At 46.6% G+C, this 13,210-nt stretch overlaps 1 long non-coding RNA gene across 5 annotated transcripts in view; it reads left to right on the top strand.

Annotated features, from left to right (window-relative positions):
- The window catches only part of LOC133393082 (uncharacterized), a 40,026-nt gene that overhangs the window by 11,230 nt on the left and 15,586 nt on the right, over positions 1–13,210 (top strand). The window lies entirely within an intron of this gene.

Genomic DNA, 13,210 nt, shown 5'->3' with positions numbered 1-13,210 from the left:
ATCGGTCACCATCGGTCGCGGCCCATCCAATTATCGCTAATGTGCGTGTGTGTGTCGTGGTGTCATTATTAAAACAAAAACCTTGAGTTTGGGTGTGGAAGAGTGGTGCAGATTCAGGTTCCCGTTCGTTCCCCAATTCCAAGGCTGTTAAATTGGGAACCAAACTCCATCTTACGGAAGCGGAAAAAGGGTCTAAAAAACTATCATTTACACGCAATGCTGGCGGATGCGAAAGCAATCCAAAAACACCCAAAATAGCCACGACACGACTAAACCGACCGCAAAACAGAACAAAAAGAAAACCTTGTCTATGAGGGAGGGGGTGCCTATTGAGAGGGGGACAAATGGAAATTGGGATGCTGCTGGCCGTGCATTCGCACCACGGCTGGTGATGATTATAATCGTAATCGTAAAACATGCGAACCAGCAACCGCAATAATCTCGCTCCAAAGGCCCGGGTTATGGCAATATTATTCATTCCCTTCCTGCGGCCCAGTGGGCCCAGTGGGTTGGTGGATAGGACTTTGGACAGGGAAAAATAAAACACTATCGCCTAACACACACCCTGTCGCCATCGCTGCGCCTCAATCGAGCCCCTGATCGTCGTGGTCGTGGTTTTTTATTTTAATATCAAATATTATTATTGTTTTTATATTCATCTTTTACGATTTCCCATGCACGGCACACACGCACAGACCATTTTCCGTACACCCTCGTTATCTGCGCACAATTTTTCGCAATTGACCGGCACCAAAACCCAGCGCGCCCCATGCCGTAATGGCCGCTGCGGAAGCTATCGGATATCGGGGCCTGAAATAATGTTAATGGTCACACACACACACACGCGGCCGCCGCTACCGCACACGTTTTAGCCAAATTGAATTGAAAAGATAAAAAACGTGTTTGCTTTTGCCTTGGCACAACACAGCGAGCAAAAAAAAATGTGGAAAAATGGAAGAAAAACGGAGGGTTTTCCTTTTTTTTGTCTCTCAATAGGGGAAAGAATTCGGTTCCATCGACTCGTGTCTTTACCGTACGGTTTGCATGTTTGTGCCGTTTGGGTGCAAGGGAAGGGGGCCGTTTTTTTCTTCTTCCACTTCTTTATGCCACCCAGCAGGGGATGGTGCGGGTGCGGGTGTGTCCCCGCAGTGCAGAACCAGCCATCCGAGCCGATGTGTTTATTTTGCATGATTTTGTGTGTGTGTGTGGGACGACACAGGAGGTCCTCCGCTTAAACGAATGGTAGGGAAATGCTTTTAGTGGCCGGTAGTGCAAGGTGGTGCGCCAGGAACCATTTGGTTGGGTTTGTTTTTTTTTTTATATCGAACGCAATTTATCTCTCTCTCCCAGATGGGGAGGGACCGATGATGGTGCCAGTGATGGCGACTGCACGAGATCACACTAATCTAGGCAATAATGGGACAGAACATTCGCACTGACTTCACATGATTGGGACCGGCGGCCAAGTGGGATAATTCAAGTGCTGCAATTTGGTGCGAGATGGTTATCGGAATTGGAATACGGAGGGGGTTTTGTTTTTTTTTGAAGAAAACTGTTTGATATTGAACCTTAAAGATTAGTTTTGGAGTCGGGTGATGCCGGCTAGGACATTGTGAATCATGTGTTCAATGTTTAACTGAACAGGCTTACAGGCTCTACAACACCCTGTCCCTGTTTGGTGGAATTTGTTTATTTGAGGACGCCAAAAAGCCAAAGAAAACAACGCGTTCCTCCACTACAATGACAATGGCTCCAACGATCGCATTGGAGCCACGATGCCTATCGATAAACAGTAAACGACGTTCCCCAAACGGACGTTTTGGGGAGGGAAAAGCGGCACTGGCAGTGGGGGGGGGGGGGGCGATGGGACATCCACCCACATAGTACACACACGCAGGGGAGGAAAAAATAGAAACAACAAGCACAGATAAAACCGGATCCAATTACCATAAATGGAAAAAATAACAAAGCCAATCAAATCAGAAGTGAAAAACATTGGCCATGAGCAAAATTTTGCTGAAAGTGCGGGAAATGAAAATGCATGCACACAGGACGGGGGTGGTGGTGGCAATAAGCAAAAACAATACAGATCGGATCAACCAGGGGAAGGATCCAAAAAATCACATCCACCCAGACGGACAAACCACCACAAACACAAACATATAGGAGCGGAACAAAATGAAGAGAGCACAACGATGATAGTTGTTAGTGTGCTGTCGTTTTGAGCCAATTTGAGAGGACGAGACGAGCTGCCATGCTGTGGGGAAGCTGTTCACGTTTCGGCTCGTAATGGCGACTCCCGACCAGTTCGACGGCGCAAAGACGTCCTTGTGCGTCTGGATTGGTTGCGCATTCGACGTGCGGAACCGAAAATTCGATAGACCGTAAGGAAAATGAACGCTCGTTTGACTTGTGACTACCAGAGGACCCGGGGGGTGGGGGGAGGGAGTGAGCTAGGGAAATAAAAATGTCCCTTTAACGATGGGGCCAGGTTTGAGGGGGGCAACAGTGAAGAGGTACACAAAAACACAGACGCGCCTAGGAGTCAAAATAATGTGCCGTAATATAAAAATATTGAGAAAGCAATGGATACGGACGGTGATGGGACGTGTATGGGGGGAGGCATAAAAAGGAAAATTGCAACCGTTCGTATAATACCTGTGTTTTCACTATTGTTGGCTAAGGATATGACGATGTCAGGAAAGCGGTTGAAATGGGTGTAAACGTTGCAGAATTGTATAGAGTGTGAGCTCGGTTCATCTAAGCCTTATCAGTTATATTGGCCAACTGACACGTTAGGGATAGCTAGACTAGATAGCCGAAGGTGTTAAGGGGGAGCATCAATTGTGTACTGTACAATGGCGCATCATCAGTTCGAATCTAGACGGTGCTCTTGTATGCACAACGATGTTAAATTCGCAGCAAAAAGGGGTCAATGTGTAAAATAATTGGGCCCGGTGGTCTGGTGGGTACAGTCGTCAACTCGAACGACGTAACAAACATGCCCGTCATGGGTTCAAGCCCCGAATAGACCGTGCCCCCATACGTAGGATTGACTATCCTGCTACGGTAACAATAAGTCACTGAAAGCCAAGCTCACTTCACTAGTTGGTACAGGCAGGCCTTTGACCGCCTGGTACAGGCAGGCCTTTGACCGCCAGCGGTTGTTGTGCCAAAAAGAAGAAGAAGTGTAAAATAATAATCTTAAATTTTCAGAGTAAGCAGGTACACCGCTAACTGTGGATGATATGTAATACTGCAGTTTTTTTTAACTGGAAGTTTACTAGTTGGAGTGATTTTCAGTTGAAAAACACATAATTGTCAAAACATGAAACATCCGCAATCTTACGAAGAGAAATTCATAGGAAATGTGCATTTTTCTCACAAATTTAACCTCTCAGTTAGCGGTCACCTACTGTAATATTCTATTCATTACTGATGAACATACATGTTTACATATCATCTATAACTGAACTTTGCAGTAAAATCGGTTCTATTGTAAGAGGTAGAAGAAGAAAAAGTTAGGTAAAAACTGTAAAGAATAATGAAAATATTTCCTTACGTTTACATACATAGTTTCTACATTGCTATATGTAAAAATATTGAAAATATATTATCTAAGACGCTTGTTACAAACGTCCCACAATTATAATGATGCACAAATCCACTATTTTGCGTCGTTTGCGTTACGCCGTGACCAAAAACAGCAAAAAGGTTTTCCATCTCCTTTGCAATCCTCTCCTTTTGTACACGCTTTTCATCTCCTTCCACAAGCCCTGCTGCTGTCTTGAGCTGTAACTGGATTGTCATCACTGCACCTCTATGGTTGCAGCCAGCAAATCTCCCTAGCAACCTGCTGCTGCTGCTGCTGCTGCTGGCTGCTACTGACGACCCCGTCACAACATCAGCCGTCGTGCGCAAAGCAGCGCCCCACACACAGCTGCCACGTGCGCTCGTCCTGGCGCTAAGCAGCGAATGCAGCACGCGCGTGTGTGTGTGCGTGTACGTTTTTCCTTCACTTCGTGCTCATTATTTTCTTAGCCAACGGCGGCGTCCCTTCATTTATGTACACACACACGCTCACACACTCACCATGGCACACCGGGCGTTTTAGTGGCAAATCTCCTTTTCCTCAAGATGCCGTTGACCTTTACCCGAAAGGTGCTACCATCACCTATACATACCACATTAATTACTGAAATTCCGAATTTTTCCGGCATCATAAATTTGGCCATGGATTCTTAGCTCTGGCACGAGATACGCGGTCCAGTAGTCTCCCCAGCAACAGAAAAAAAGGATGTTGCGATTTGAATGTAGCTTCCTTCATCTCCCCCCATTGAACACACACACACACACGTATGCACACATTCTTTGGTTTATTTCCCTCTAGCAAGACGCTAAGACGCGCTTCCCCTGTGCTTGCTTTATATCTTTCTTTGTTGCGCTTGAACGCCAACAAATCATTAATATCTTCAGCTACTTAACGGGCTGCCGTTTTCTTACCCCATGGTCCCATACCATTCCACCCCTCCCCCCTTTCCCACCTTTTCGGAAGAATGGAGGGCAGAAGGGAGGGAAGGGAGGGGGGGGGAGGAAATTTGCAAGGAAATGAAATAAAAATGTATATATGGAAATGGACATAAATAAAACCGAGAAGCTGACGCATCAGCGGCACGAACCTCGGAACACGGTGGGTGTAGACGTACCCTTTTGAGCGAAACAGGACTTTTCCACTGGGAGGAAGGACGGCACAGTCTCATTATGTTGCTACGGGACGAGTATGCGGAACGTGTGGTGGAGACGTTATACCACGCATAGAATAATAAAACTCGTTCGTTTCCTGTTCTTTCCCTTCCCAATGCCCACACACACACACACATACACCCACACAAAGGACAATGTGAATAATTCCCTCTTATTTTTCTATCGGCCTCTCCTTCACACACACACACACACACACACACACACACACACACACACACACACACTACATTACAGCATCCGTGTTGGGTGGTCGATATATTTGAATAAATGATTTAGGTCGCCTTTTGCCGTTGCCATGGGAGACCCGGTGCTAATGACTAACCTCGCACACCCATCCCACCCGCTGGGAGAGGGGTTTTTCCTTGTTTTTGTTTTTCTCCTGGGGTCGCCGCTACAAAGGGGGTGGGCAGAATGCACGAACGTGTGGACAGGATTACGGTCGATACCCAGCCTGCGCCAATCCCACCCTGAGTTCTGTTTCCAATTAAACAAACTTGCCACGCCGCTGATGAACTGCCCGGCATGAACGTGCGAGGGTGCCCGAGATTGACGGGGACAAACTGTGTGTCCCCCTTCTAGTGTGTGCTCGTTTTTGGGGGGGTGCAGACGCAAATGCTTGGCCGCTCTTCTAAGCCGTCGTCGTCGTCCGGGGTGACATTTTCCCGTTTTGTCATCATGTCGATTTGAACGAAGCAAATCCTTGAACCCTTGAATACGTCATAGCAGACGTTTTTGTAGTTTTATCGCGACGTTCGTCGCTTGGTGCTGTTCCTGCTGCTGCTCCGCTTGCTTTGATTCGCAGAGCGCCCTTGCAGAGTATGTTGCAGCTCTGTGACTGCAGCGTAATCACACAAAAACCACGTCGCCTTCTGTCCTGACGCGAACACGCACACACACACACACACACACACATATTCAATCCAATCCCGCCCGGGCGGCACAGGATCAAAGGAAAAATGCTAATTTGACTCCTGGATTGTAGCACTTTTTGTTCGCGCAATTTTTCCTCCCGATTCCCGTTTCTGCCTTTCGGCATGTTGCGGCATGTTTCTTTTTTATGCCCCCTTGCAAAGCCAAACATGCATGCACACAGACACACAACCCCGGAGTTGGATTTATGTATTTTACTTTACTTTTGCTGTTGTTTTTTTTGTTGTGCTGTATCTCTTGGTGCGTTTATCGGGTGAGGGGGGAGCCAGTGTCGGGCAAGATCAACCGGACCCGGCGGCACACCGGACGGTTGTCACACAGCACGGTGCCAACGCAACGAACCTCTCAACGCTTGATTATCCATCGCGCATGAAGCACCATACATACGCGATACACCTGATTGTGATGACAAATGCACACAATCACAGACCGAGAACCGATTCGCATGCATCATTGATTGCAATGCACACACACACACACATGGTCCGTCACGGACAGCTCAAGAATTAATCTGAGATGCGGTACAAAAACGCGGGCGTTTTATTCTGGAACGCGTTGGACGAGGGCAAAAACGCGGAGGGAGAAACAAAAAAACTGAATTCTAATAAGTGTGTAGACCTTATCGGCCCAAGGTTTTGTCGTTATTTTATTGGTGTTTTTTTCTGTTGCGATACTTGCAGTTTTTTTCTCCCCCCCCATCAAGGCTCAAAGGGCAGAAGGAATGTTGAAAACTCTTTTTTTTTTAAACACTCCTCTACTTATCGTTTTTAATATTATAAATTGTGAACATAAACATAAGCGCTGCTTTACCGTCTACTGCGCACTAGCTCCCCGCAAAAGCGCACAAGTTGTGCGCAAGCGACGATGATCTCCTCGCAAAACCCAAGACACAGGAGTGTGTGCTCCTGAGAGATCGGGTGGATTTTTTCTTGGTTTGTACTTCTTTCGCGTCATCAATCGAGCGTTATTTATTCGCGTTTATTTCGCGATTGAAATGGCATTCATTTTCCACTCTCAGCACAGGGGAATTTAAATTCCGACTGCTTCCAGTTGGTCGTCCTTTCCATCCTTTGGTTTCATGGCGCGACGAATCCTGTTTGATTTTTTTAAATGGTGGCTCATTTCTTTATTTTTTTTAAAATAAATGCTGCGCTGTGTCTGTTGCGCCGCTGTGAGATGGTGGATTGGATGATGAAAGCGACGGCGACGACGACGACAGCACGAGACAAAACAACACAACCCACACCACCAGCGTTCTCTAGCGAAGCAACAAACCACAGAGCCTTTTGCAAATGAAGCCGGCATAAATTATGTTGTCCGTGCCGGCGGCCTCAGTTTCGCCCGGGTTTTCCGTTCCACCCTTCCCGCGGGTGGATTTTAAAATTTGAATGGGGCGTGGCATCTCGAGCTCGAACGAATGAAATTGAAAAAAAAAAAGCGAGCGCTCTGTCCGTGTCTGTGCAGGGGGTGATTTATTTTCCTTTTTTCCCATCGTGGTTTGCCATGCGATTGCTATGGCGGCTTTTCGTTCGCTTCTTTTCCACCGGGACACAAAAAAAAACATAGCATGCCGGTGGTACAGTGGGTTAAGCGGCTTTGGAAAGGGGAGCCGGCAACGTGATGGGGATTGGGGAGGGGTTTTTTATCGCTTTAAGAACGCAACATAATCTTTTAGTAAGCTTTTGTGTGTTTCCAATTGGAATATCCCTCTCGATAAGTAACAGCTTATAGGAAAGGAGGATTTAAACAACAAAAACAACACTTACAACACACACACACACACAGTCACATTCCACAGAGCGATTGCGTGTGTTTCGTTTTGTGTAGTGGGGCCCACCCGCTGTGTAATAGTAGATCGATTTTTCTTTCTGGTAGGTCCTCCAATTCGTGTTTGAGAAAAAGGACACATTGCGTTAAATATGCGTGAGCGCCTGGAACGATATGCAGGCCCAAAAGCCCACCCACCCATCTACCTATCTACACACACACACGGCATAGGCCACTCACCTGCCCTCCTCTCTACGGCGAGACCGGCGGGGTACATCCTTTCTAATCCAATAATCTCTAAAAACATTTCTCTTGTCCGTGGCAGCGGCGGCCAACAAAAGCATCCTTCATCCAATTTGTGCCGAGTGTGTGTGGACCCTTTTTCTTATACACCGCCTACTAAAACCCAACCCCCCTTTGCTTGCAGGAAAGGTTCTACAGAAAAGGGATAAAAAAGCGTGCACAAAGCCATACGGTTGGCATTATTCATTCCGCACAGTGCGAAAAGCATCGCACTGGCACGCACGTCAACGCACCAAGGAGGAGGAGGAGGATGGTGTAAGGTGTAGACAGAGGGAGCAATGTGGCCCAACAACACCCCGAACCAACCGCTCCGTAGAAGTGTCTATTTATTCAAATGGAATAAAAATGGCTGAACATTTTTTTTGTTCATTTCTCCCTCTGCACTTTCTCCCCTTTGCACTTTCTCCCTTTGCGCTGTTATCTCGGAGGAAAAACACCTTCCAAGGGGAATGAGGGATGAGTGCCTTTTCCCCGAGCATGGCTTTTCTCTTCTTTTTAACACCATCTCAAGGGATGAATATATTTTCATCACACTTCCCTCGTCGTCGTCTCTCGACCCGTTCCCCCGGCAAGTTCCTTTTTTTGTCGGGTTGTCAGATCACTTTTGAGAGGATGGAAAATCTTTTCCCGGTTTTTTTCCTCTGCTCCTCTATTTTTCCTTTCACTCATCCCCCCCCCCCCCTCTAAGCGTGTGTGTGTTTGAGGTCACATTCCCTCGTCCGTGCACACGGTTCGTTCACGAGAAATAGGATATTTTTTAAGCATAGAGAGATAGAGAGAGTGAAGAATAAAATAAGATTGAAAGCATTATCCTCCCGGTTGCGTCAAGGATGCTGCCCGTGTTGGTTGAGTGTGTGGCATGAGCCTTTTTTGTTTTTTTTTTTTGAGGCTAGCTTCACCTCCGATGACCATGTTGTCTTCTCTCCTTTCTCTGACACACGACACAAACAATCGTATGGAGCGAAAGAAGAGAAAAAAGCCTTCAAGTTGTTCTTGTCAAAATCCCTTCCCCAAAAAACAACCACTGGCCGCTGGGTCTGCACAGGAGCTGAATTTTTCTTCCCCCTTCCCAGTGCCGCCAGTGCCAGCTTCAGCTCCATCGTTCGGGAAAATCTTCCTTGCCGCGCGCGCGTGTGTATGGGATAAAGAGGAAAAAAGCCTTCGCTTGGACAGAACTAGCTGCAGTGGAGCGGAGGGGAGCTCTCTATCCCGACCCCCAATTTCTTCACGTGTGTGTATGTGTGGACATTGTCATAATTTTGCTTCCGTTTTATTCTTCTACCATTTCGCTACACCTTTCCCATCCAATGCCCCAATCCACCGGTACCAGCGGGTTTTCCAATCGGTTTTGAGCCTGTTATTTGCTCAAAAGATTTCTTCCGTACTCTTCCCCCTTGTTTGGTTAGGTCGATTTGGTCGGGCCCGTGTCCGGTTGATAAAACCATGTCCAACACGCGCGGCCTAACCACCACTACCGGGAAAAGGGAGTTTTTGGATTGAATGTTTGCTTCTTTTTTAAAAAATCTCAAGAGATCTCTCCCCCCCCCCCCCTCCCGGCAGGATGCCTTCTCCATAGGCCCAAGGACATCTCGGGACAAGAGCGAACTACTCGAGCTGATGTCCACCCGAAGAAACACACTATACACGCTCCTCCACGCTTTTAACATTCCTCGCTACACACACACACGCGCGCCTGGTGGGACTTGTATTTATTATTTATGTTTCCTTTTTCTCGCTACATTGTGGAGAAGCAATTTTGTGTTTACTTTAGAAGTGCCCTGTTGTGCGCACTTTTTTTTGGGGGAATGGGGGAGGGTGTGGAGGTCATAGGAAAACTGGAAACAAATCGGCAAGCTGAGGAAGCTGCAAAAGTAAAAAAAAACACACACAAACACACACACACACACAAGAAATCCGGTAAGCGAATTGTTCGGGTGGGGGGCAGAATAGAAAATTCTGCAGAAGCGGGCAATCAATCCTGGGCCGTTCTAGGAATTGGGAAGCATCCTGAGCGGAATGGTTTGGTTGCCCTCTCTGTGTGTAAGGGAAAGTGGGGCAAAATGGGCACCTTCTATTTAAGCATTTTTTCACTACAAATATACTTTCCAATGCTGTATGTATTCATTAGAGTGTTCAATGAACACCATGTAAGTTTCATAACCATTATATAACAAAAAACCAAGAAAAATGCTAAATAAGATCTTCACCATGTGGCAGATCTTGGAGAAGATGGCTGAATACAGACACGACACATATCATCTCTTAATTGATTTCAAAGCCGCATATGCTAGCATAGCCAGGGTAAAACTGTATGACGCCATGAGCTCTTATGGAATCCCGCCCAAACTGATAAGGCTAGTTAGAATGACTATGACCAACGTCACATGCCAGGTGAGGGTGGATGGAAAACTCTCAGGACCTCTTGCTACCACCAAGGGTCTGCGCCAGGGGGACGGGCTTGCCTGTCTCCTATTCAACTTGGCGCTAGAGAGGGCCATCCGCGACTCGAGGGTAGAGACTACGAGAACCATCTTCTATAAATCAACCCAGATCCAGGCATACGCTGATGATATAGACATCATTGCTCTGCGACTCTCCTATGTAGCAGAAGCACACCAAGGGATCGAGCAGGCGGCAGAGAACCTCGGATTGCAGATAAACCAGGCAAAGACCAAACTGATGGTGGCAACATCAGCGGGCCCACCAATAAATAATCAGAATCTACGTAGGCGTGATGTACAGATAGGTGAACGCACTTTTGAAGTCGTCCCACAATTCACCTATCTTGGGTCAAAGGTCAGCAACGATAATAGCATGGAAGCTGAGTTGCGCGCAAGGATGCTGGCTGCCAACTACAGCCTGAAAAATATTCAGTAAACTGCTTACCATGCCCATTTTGCCCTGCTTTCCTCAATGTTTTTTGTTTTGCTTGTGGAGCATGTACCGAGGTACGAAGCAAGCAAGCAAGTTATAATTTTCCTAAGATCCTCCGACCGTTTCGGGACGCAAGACGGCCGCCGCTTTGCGCATTGGGTAATGCGTGCACGGGAGATATATTATATTTATATTTTGGGAATTGGCGTAAACTCGGCCTGCTGCGTTGTTTACACGCCCCAGTATGGGGAGGGAGATGGAGGAGTGCTGGAAAGTGGAAAATCGCCGACGATCCACTTTGGCGAAATTGTTATTCTTCAGCATGGATGGAGATTCTGAAAGTTAGGAAGTTATTTGAGCGCCATTTTTTTTTGCACATTTGCTAGTGACTAAGGCGAAATGGAAATTATGACACGACGAGGAAGAGAGCAAGTGAAAGCAAAGGAGGAAATAAATTTTAAGTGTTATCGCTTTAGAGCACGATTTTACTTTTACTTGTGAGCAATTTTGTGTTCATCCTTCTCCTTCTCCACCCAGGTTCTACCGGGAAGCCATTTTACTTGTGGTAGGATTAGAACAGGAAAGTGGCCAAGATGCGTTTTCCTTTAAAGTGAGACAACTTCCTGCTCGAAACGCGCGGGGCGCTTTTTTGCTGCTGCTGATAACTTATTTATGGCTTCATTTTTGCTCTGTGCTGTGTATGCGAGAGGCCGTGCCAGACTTGAAAAGAGACTTCATTTTGTTGAATTATTTATCTCGACCTTCCGTAAAGACTTCCTTTCGCACCCCATCCCTGATGGAGCAAAAAGTTCTTCCCAAAGAGTGATTTTTGGGGGAGAAAAGTTTACATAAAACTCTCCCCCGTCTAGTTTTTGATTCCACATTTCCTAGGGCCGCTTAAAAAAATATTACATCCTACAAATGTCGCCCCGAAGGAAGAGAATTGGGAATCGCAGGACAATGTTGTTGTAGAATGTGTTTTTCTATCTCTCTCTCATTGTTGTATTTCAGGAGTTGAAAATCTCGAATTTTTACATTCCCTTTTCAAGTATGACGGAGAGGGTGGGAGTGGGAGGAGTACAATGTAATGGGAAAATGGGATGTCCCTTTTGTGACGTGAAAATCCCGAACCAACGTCGTCTCCCGGTCGTACACCGAGCGGCGCAAAATTGTTGACAATGTCGAACCCACAAGTGCGTCTGTGCGGTGAGGTGATAAGCCCGAGTCTCGGTGTGATGCCCGCAAGGAAGGACAGATTGCGGATTGGTGGTGGAGGTAGTTTAAAGGAAGACAGGCAGACACAGGGTGTAGAAAATTTTTGATAAATGATTGTAGTTTGATTACCACCGCAATACATCGGAGGGACATTGAAGGGAACACGGTTGGTCGTTCGTCGGAGGCCTCGGGACGACAATTTGCTTCCGGGTGAGCGAGGGAGTACAGCATAATTGACCCCTCAAATGGTCCCCGGGACTTGCTGACTTTGCGACATTGTTGTCGGGCTTTATTTAGAGCGCAATCGGGATTTTGAAATTGGGGTGAAAAACGGAACGGCAAACGTAAATGTTTACAGTAGCAGCATTGTAATTGAGTTTGAAATTGAAATGTTCCTCGCTACAGATGTGCAGGAAAACGGGAGGAAAATCAGGACCATTTTATGCATTACTTTTTGTAGTTTTATTGGCGAGTGTCCCAGAGTTTCATGTACTCTCTTAAATAACCCTAAAATAAGCTAAAAATAAGGTACAAATACTACAAACATTACACTCGACTCGAATGCCCAGACTCGCTCCGATGCATTAGACCAGACCAGTTTGTCACGACCCAGCGGCCGCTGCCGATTGCGTCATAGAGCTCGTTTCAGTTTTCATAACCCCACCAATAATCGCCATCGTCGGTCCCACACAATCGTCGTTTGAGAGAAATCGAACAAATTGCTTTAATCAAAAATTGAGCCACAAATAATTACGATCAATCAGCCACCCACGAAGATCGTAACCGCGCTTTTCCAGCGTTTGTTTTTTTGTTGTTGTTGCTTCCTCCTCCTGCTGCTGCTGTACCCCTTCTTTTGACGGACAGCATACCATATCGTGTGGTGGTGCAGCCGATTACAATTAAAATATTAATGACACAAAACATTCGATTTGTTCAAAAAATTGTGGCCGACTGTTGGGGCTGCGACGGGAAGAAGATATTGAGATCGTACCGTATCGAATTAGTAACAAAGAAGCACGAAGCACGAAGCAGCAGCCGGAATACATTTTGTACATGAGGAAAACCAGATCACCATCGCCACCGGCCAGGCCCGCGGGGACAATTTTGTATCCTCCTGCCCCGTCCGCGACGTGCCCACGTGTTTGACGCCGGGAGGGGAGGAAATCATTTGACCGCAAACGTTTATATGATACCGCGGTAAGGTCTGTCTCAGCCATTGAACTATAAAGAAGCGCACACAAACACACAGAGGTACACATAATTTTATCCACCAGGGGAAGGAGGACGCAGAAAAAAAACTATCCTTACGGATCCGATTTCATTATTACTCATTTCATTTTATCATTTTCCTCGTTGG

Source organism: Anopheles gambiae, chromosome 3, assembly GCF_943734735.2.
Source record: "Anopheles gambiae chromosome 3, idAnoGambNW_F1_1, whole genome shotgun sequence".
Lineage (NCBI taxonomy): Eukaryota > Metazoa > Arthropoda > Insecta > Diptera > Culicidae > Anopheles > Anopheles gambiae.
The sequence above is the reverse complement of the archived record's forward strand: the minus strand, read 5'-3'. Positions and strand labels throughout refer to the sequence as shown.